Raw genomic sequence first — 8,634 nt, forward strand, 5'->3', positions numbered from 1 at the left:
AAATGAACCCGGAGCACTACGGCGCGCCTCATAACCTGTGTAGATTCGGCGCATTAAACCCCATAACCAATCAGTAATCCGAAGCCCTCCCATATATATTTTTTTTAATAATCGAATTCCGCGGCGTTTTCCCTGCACGAATGTATATCGGAACGCCTTTCCTTTCCAGAACCATCGAAATAGATCGAGAACATTTGCCGATCAAACACCAACGGCCTAGGTTTGTGCCGGCAGGGTCCTTTCCCTATCAAACAAGATTACTTGGCGCGGAATACAACAGATTAAGCAAACGGGGCTTCGCTTGAAACGCAGGATAAGATAACCTGGCGCGGCCACGCCCTGGTAACAAAGCATAAACAAAACGAATCCCAAGGCACAATTTTTGGCACTAAATAAAATTGCCGGAGTTCTTGTTTGGGGCATGCTCAGCCAAAGAGTTAATTTTCGCGTGTTATGCAGTCGGCTGAGATTTTTTTGGGGGAAAAGTAAATTACTCTCCGGTGCACTCGCTAACAGAAAGAGACAAAGTGAGCCAAGTAACTTCCCACGCATTATTATTCGGCGAAAATTATTGCATTCCTGGCGTTCTCTGAGTGCCTAAAATGGTTATTAACGCTTTGTATACACTTTCGTCATTGATTCAGCGTATTAGCTGAAAAAATAAAACACAAAAACCTTGCACGCATTTTGAGTGAAATCTTGGTGTTGGGCGGAGAATGCGCTGCAAAGTGCTTCCGCATTTTTCAGACGCAACGATTAACAGTCATGTGTGTCTATCCTTCTGTGTACGAACGTGGCGCCCGTCTGTCTTGGACCGCAACTGTGTGGAACGAAAACAAGATACGGCGCCACACCGTTACGCATACGGGGACGCCAATTCCTCTCTCACCGAGGAAATTGCATTTCATCACGTTGCTGTTTCATCATGTAGGAAAACTTGTTTTTCGCGTCGGCTGCACGTTCTTTCGGTCATTAGCCACCTCCAAGTTTAAAGCCCGTTGCTACGCTAGCTGATTCCACAGCTAGGCTGGATAGCATTTTTGCTCGGTGTAAGGAAGAAGGAACAAATATAAAGTGAGTTAAAATTTCGTCCGATAATATTTACCTGTGGCCACTTTAGGGCACCCAGCTTCGCCACTAGGGATGTATATTATCTCTTTCAAGCCCGAATTGGTTTTATTGATGTGCGCTCGACAACCACTCGTATTGACTGCGCAGGCATAGCGTGTGTATAGAGACCTTGACATTGTACCTGTCGCGCATTACTGGATGGAGGCCGAACGTGGCCTGGGGTTACGTTTCCGTTGCTTCGCCGGTTAGCTTTCTGGGTTACCTGGCGTCCCACATTGCCAGCGCATTGGGCAATACAATCTGAGGCGAACAAATACGTACCTCAGAAAGAGGATGGCCTCCTCAGCTATTTTTTATATATTAATTGCAGCTGATTGTGGAACGGGGGGTTTGTATCAAGTGAACGAAGCAGATTCTTTGAGGTTATGAGCATAATCCGCGCGGTGGCTCAGTGGCAAAGGCATTGCGCTGCTGAGCCCGAAGACGCGGGTCTGATCCCAGCAGCCGTGTTTTTGTGGAGTAGAAAAAGAAAACGCCCGTATGTCAGGATTTCACGCAGCGTTAAGGATGCGCAGGTGGGTCTTCACTAACGCGCACCTCATAGCCCAGGTGAAACTTCGGTGCGGAGAACCACCACTTAAAAAAATACTAGCCGAGAGTGTGCACAGGTTTTACAACACATAAGGTCTAAGCGTGAACCAATCGCAACGACATCCTGGGAGAGTAACAACGTCTTTTCCGAGTATGCAACCCTCTCTTGTTATGAATGTTTACTATCCATTTTTTTTTATTAACGTCCACTAAGGTTCCAAGGCCATTACAGAAGAAGTGTATGGTTGGAAATTACTTCTAATTGTTAGAGAAAGCAAGAATACAAAAATAAACAGCTCTTAGCACAAAGAGGGCAGACACTCTGATAGTTAAACCAACCAATAAGAAGCAATGAACAGCTCCTTACCAAAAGAAGCTAAACACTACACAAGTTGGAGCAAGCAATAACGCAATAAACACCCTTAACACGCAGCAATTTAGCCTCGAAGAGGCTAGACACTAATCTTTACTCGAAGAGGCTAGACACTACACGTTACAACAAGCAATAATACAATTTTAAACAGATATATAACACCAATACAAACAATTAATAACATATAGCGGAGATTTACTGTAATAGGAGCCACTCTAAATGCTTACTTAAACAAGTAAATAAGCTTGAAAACAGTCTGGCATGCTTAACATTCCAACGACATTAAACCTGTAGGCATAACCTCCGTAATATTGAAGTTGAGTATAAAAAAACGCATTGGGCGAAAGGAGGGATATTTACTTCTAGGCCACAGAGGCTGTTTTTATGATGAAGATGAACAACTAAAACACTCATGTGCCGTGATTTCATAAGCCATAGCCCCTCAAATCCCAATATGGTTACACCCCCTCCTCTCCCCCCACCTGGCCCCCTAACACGCCATGATTCCCACAGCTTGAACTTGCATCTCGTAGACAAGTGCTCCAGGATCATCATTCTAACTCGCTTCATTTTCTTCGAAACCTGCATCATGACACCTTTTTGTAAGCAAGTTGTAAAAAAGCATAACACTTTTGTACACCTTGCAATCAACCAGTCGCACGAATGTATGCTGCAAGCAAGCGAGACAACCGAAAGTAATTGGCGGCGTCAGCTGAAACAGACTTGCAAGAATTAACCTGCGAAAAACGGGGCGTGTAAGCGCATATCGGTGCCAAGGGCATCGCCAACACTGCCGATACAACGAGCTTGTCAGGCTGGTTTTGTTGATCATTGTTTTTTATATGCGACTATTTTCCCATATAACGCGTAGTAATCCAAGCGGAACCGGCGACGTCATTTATTACAAGGGTGGATTCGTTACAACTGGAGTTACCATAATGGGATTATAGTGCACTTTGCAGTGGGCGCTTTTACGACATGTGTACATCGGGGCTGTTTCATATCGCGGGCCCAGCCGAATCCAAAAGAGTCCCACGTAGGTGGCACCGGTCTAGCGTCTCCGTATAGATATACATTTAGGTAAGCAAGGGAGGCCGCCTCGTCAGGAGAGATGTGTGTTTCTCTCGGGCGAGGAAGACGGCGGGGGCCGAAGGGGTGAAATGTATTTCCAGAACAATCTCGCACCTTTCATAAACAGTGGGGGGATTCGTGCTGTCGAGAGGCGCACGAGCGCGTTATCAAACAAGGCCCAAGATGAGATACTCGGGCGGCGTCCGCGAGTCGGCGCCCACCCAGCACGTGCGGCCACGCGTCGTTCCCGCTCACGTTGCAAGAGCTGAGCCGCGCACGCGGCCTGTGACGGCGTCGCCTCGGGCCGAGTCATCCCCGAGCGAGTAAACGCATTCCCATTGACGCGGTCACACGGCGCGTCTGTTTGGGTACGCAACGGGGCCTGGCGCGGTGCCCGGCGCGAGCACAAGTCACGCGGTTGTTGCTTCCCGTATCGCCATTAGCGCCGCGTCTGGCCTTCCCAGACGGCGCCTAATGGCTCCTCTGTACGCGAGTTGTGCGCAGCGGTACAGGCGCGGTGACGGCGCTTTCGGTTTGCCCGCACACATGAGCACCGCTCATACGTCTTCTGAGAAGTTCGATCACTCATCGGCCGCGTTCCCGGGAACGATGAAAATAGGTTGCCTTTCCCGCCGACCTCGTTCGCGCCCGTAGCAAGAAACGTCAACGTATTGCACAACCGCCGGGGTGCGTACGCTGCGTGCTATTGACCCACTTGCCAGTGCATCAAGGATGAGGACTAAATGAAAACATTCCAGGCTCGTATCACTCTAAACAATATCGGAATCATTGCAAACTGCACGCGGCTCCAAGCGGGGAGCAGCAGCCGAAAATAACCGCATGCCCGAACTGGACCTTGCGGGTGATTTATGTGGGGCTCTTCCACGTCCCCCGAAGATTCCCATCGAGAACGAGCCGGGTCCCCGGACGGCTCCGCTATGTGTATACACTTTTGCCTGGTCTGCTTACGTGAGGCCTCGCTAAAGCTCGCAGCCTTTAGACCAGGAGATGCAGACTAGGTTAAAAAAAAAAGACAGTATGATTTCTGAATATATAAGATTTATGACTCCCACGCTTGACAAGGGAAGCGAATAAAAAGGGGCATTGTGCATGTCGTACATCATGGAGGATTGAAATGCTTGAGTAAGGCACAGACGGTGTGGGTTGGTCCGATTAACGGAATGTCGGAAGAGGGCCTAACATGCCTGACCAGGACAATAGAACTTCGCTCCCGCCATTCGCCATTCATGCGGTGGAGGACATATGGATGCCGTTTGGCGCAGCGCATTCCAAGCACGTCTTGAAAGCGCGAAATTAATTCGCACGCCAAACTAAACGCCCCCGCAGCGTGCTAACTGAGCGGCAAGGCCTTGGAAGTGTATTCAAGTAACTAGCAACGCTCCCTTTAAAGCCATGAAGAGAAAATACAACTTCGTTTAATTTGAAAGAACTAGGATTCAGTATCTCACTCAGCTCCATTACAGCCACAAAAGATGTTTTTTAACAACAAAAAAGTAAGAAGTATTTAAAACTTTCAAATTTTGCGCCACAGTGATGTGTTATGAGCAAGAATGACGTCATACGGGCCAATAATAAAACATAATTTACAGTGCGTTAACTGCACGTTAGCATTCAAGTGATGCGGTCAAATTTAACTAGAGGCTCCATTACAGACGTCCAGTCATGTGTCGTCGCGACAGGTCAGTTAGGCGGCCGCCAATCGCACAAACAAGGTTCCGTGACGTCATAGAAAAGTTGCGGGAAATTGGCTAGGGGGTCGCGATGCTTCATACGTTTTCTTTAATATCTCCGTTATTTTCTCGAAGATAGCGATGATGTTGGTATCATTGTTATCGGGGCTAAGCCGTCTTTTTAATAAAGCCAACTTGTATTTTGTCTTCATAGCTCCTTTAACGTAAGCATGATGTGAATGCTCCTTGTTCCTCACAAGAATACTACGAATAACAGTTGACATTTCTCTGAAAAACCTGAGCACATGGCCGTAATGACATTAGTGTCCTATAACATAAAAGTAGTTATTTTTGTGGACATTTGGTTCTGGTTTTTTGGGTCTGCACATTTAATAGATTGCTGCTTGATTGAATGCCTTCAAGGGAAACTGACCTCATCTCAATGAAGGGAAACAGGATTTGATCTCATATTTGCGGCGGCATTCTGTATTTGAACTCAAGTAATCCTCCATTTAAAATTTTTGTGGAAGTCTAGAGTCATATTATTTGCTAATTTTGGAAGCAGAGAAAATGCGAGGAGGTGCCCTTGACACCAATGCCATTACGTTTTTGCAGTATCGTTCGATAATAGACTTCAGTACAGTTTGACATTGACATGTGCTATGGGTAAATCTAGCTGCTGTTTGTCAACGCACGGTTACTGCACACAAAACAGGCTCACAGTTCATTAAAATGTGCTTTGCAAGAACAATTAGGAAAGGAAACGAAATTTCAACGATCTGTTCTCATGGAAAAATGCGTGCAACTCGTCCGGTGAAAACTGAGCACACGGCATTCCCATTCTACGCTCTGAACAGAGGAAGTAATTAGGCAATATTCAATAATTTTTGGTGTTCTTTCAACAGCCTTGGCCGTTACGTGAAAAACTATTGGTAGCCAATACACCGGAAATGTTTGATTCTGCTCAATATCTCTTTTGATACCCCCATCTTCCTTCCTTTCAAGGGCCTTCTTACTTCCTTTGGCATGCTGCACTTCATTACCGCCAGCCCTTCTTTTTTTGTGTGTGTGTGTGTGGGGGGGGGGGGGGGAGCCCGCACGCTTCCAAACTATAATCCACTTATTAACAATCTACGTACAAGTCTACGTACTAACGAAGAAATAAACTACACATAAAACTGGAAATAGTCTATTTGGCTGGTGACATCACGCAATGCACAGCTTCGCCAATCAATCACCTGCACAAAGTGAAATGGTACGGATTTTTCATTAAAATATGCACTAAGGAATCACTCAAAGCCTTGGCAAACTCGTCTGCGAGATCCTTACGAACGCTGAAAAAGCAACGAAGCGCCCGCGCCATGATTCGTGCCTACACAAGAGAGAGGAGGTAAGGTTGCCCATGCACCGCGTCACCTGGTGTGAGGCTAGGTATCACTCTGGTATCACCCTCGCCCGATGGAACAGTATTTTAAGCTATACATATAAACACCGAGCCGCGGTCACGTTACCGAATTAGCGAATTAGTCACGTTACCGAATCGTATTGAAGTCGTTATGATTTCCGATTTGAAGGGAAAAAATGCGAGTAGGCTTAAGTAGTTCTAATCATTTGGAAGATGCGAAAGCATTTCTTTTGAAATTGCCAGACAAATATGCTGGCATTGGGGATGCCGCCATAGCTCCTCGGATCTCTGGTGACTGTGGCGCCGCTGGGTGCGAAGCTCGGCGCGCAGCGGGCTGAAATCACGCTTGCTATCTAGCGATCCGCACCCTCTCCCACTTGCGCGTTTTTCTGCTCTCCCTCACTAGGACTCAGAGCTTTGGAAAATAGTCCTTGCTAGGCGTATACGCGAACTTATCGTAACGTAGACGTAGCATTGAACATTACGGCGTGAGAAGCAACGTTAGACTCAATGTATGTAAACTTGCGGCTACCGGTTGACGACGTTAGAAATCAGAGCGGAACGCTAGGTACATTGTCAGGCGTGGTGGGGGGTATCAACTCAAATCCTCCAAGAAAAGAAGACATTTTGCGGAGAACTACTCAATTAGCTACTCCCCTACATCCGCATGCTTTAATTACTCACGACAACAATGAAAACTGGCACAGACCAACAGTGTTTATAAAACCCAAAAAAGACGTTTCGGCTCTCGTACGGATGTTTGTTCCCAAATCTGCGTTTTCCCGACCAGACGGGCATCCGTCCAACCCTTGATTTCTTAAATTACTCACGTAGGCCTCAGTACGTCCCTGACACACATTTCTAGGTCGAAGGCCACAACACATTACCTAGGTCCATATTTAGTCAGAGTGCATATTTAGTCAGAAAAAGACATCAAGTTTTCGTGGCGTTGTTTATGCTTGCCCGCTTGGCATTTCTGGGACTCTGGATTTGATTCTTATCCAGGCCCACATTTATCAAATTTTCTTTTGGGACTCCATTAGTTTACTTCGTTTAAAGCAGCTTCAATGGGCCTTTTGGCGTCGATCCGAGGATTATTTGACCTGCTTTTGTGTATTCTTCTGTTTTTGTCTTTTATAAAAGTACGCCCCCGGATTTTCTACCTGGTGACGCATCTAATGCAATTGCAATAAAAAAAAGTTAGGCATTCAAACGACAGAGTGCTGATGACTAATTACTTTCATGTTTCACACCTCGGTGAAAATGGCTATGTAACGGGGGTGCGCGCGCACAAAAGCTTGAATGAGATTGGGTTCCACCAAAACCAGTTAATGCCTCATAAAACAAGCGAACCAATCGCACCCATTTGGTTTTAAAGGTTTACTGACATCAAATTTTGATGGTCCCTTTTTATAGTTTTTGTCGGTGGTTAATGGCATGGAAAACCCGAGACAGCACTTCAAAACTTGATCGCGCGATAATTAATTACATAGAACGGCCTGAAAATAGTCAGTTTCGGATTCCATCGCTTCCAGGTCGAAGCGGATGAAGCGATGGAGGTCACAGCGTGAGGTCATAGCGTAGTTTTGTCCTATAGGACAGAGCCACGCTATGGCCTCAACGTTTTGTGGGGACGTCAAAACACTGCGGAAGCCGGTGGAGGTGTTTATTTCGACCGCCGCGCCGCCGGAGCTAGATGAGCGGATGAAGACGTTTAGGCCTACCATCGCGGCGGATATTTGATGGCCGGATAAGAGTCTTGATGGCGGCTTCAGCTGAGATTCCAGGCTATATTATCGGCTAGCTCCATTCCCGTATGTTGAATTTTGCTCTTGGCAAGGTGCCTATCTGGGAAGCGGTTACGTTTGTAGCTGTGGCTACCGGCAGGGACGTAGCCAGAGGGAGGGGGGGTTCGAACTCCCTCCGAAATTTTTTCCAGTTAGCGTGTCAGCATGGCTCCTTGTTCCTTTTGGCAAAATTTCGCCCTTCCCATAACCCATAACCCCCTCGAAAAAAAAAAAAAAAAACTCCCACCTCCCCTCGCGGGAACCCCTGTGTAGATGTGACGCATAGGGGGTTCACGTTGCAGCGTTGGACAGCGGAGGAACGGCGCTGGAACTAGTGTCACTATATACTCTAGCTGGAACGATGGAGCGGAGCGGCGCAGGCATCGCGTTTTATAGCGCGCATAACGGTGAGGGGACGCGCCGGCGCCGGCGCGAGTGCGTCTGCCGCGGCTATGACGCAACACAGTCCAACACAATCCACTTTAATCCAATCCAAATCCAAAATCAAATCCAATACAATCTAATACAAGCCAAGCCAAGCCAAGCCAAGCCAAGCCAAGTTAAGCCAATCCAAGCCAATTCAATCGAATCCAATCCAATGCTCCTCGCGAGAGAGTGTTCGCTATCGGAGAGGAGAGGGGGTGA

The sequence above is a fragment of the Haemaphysalis longicornis genome, unplaced genomic scaffold (genome assembly GCF_048455015.1).
Source record: "Haemaphysalis longicornis isolate Haplotype H1 unplaced genomic scaffold, Haemaphysalis longicornis Haplotype H1 scaffold_1, whole genome shotgun sequence".
Taxonomy (NCBI): domain Eukaryota; kingdom Metazoa; phylum Arthropoda; class Arachnida; order Ixodida; family Ixodidae; genus Haemaphysalis; species Haemaphysalis longicornis.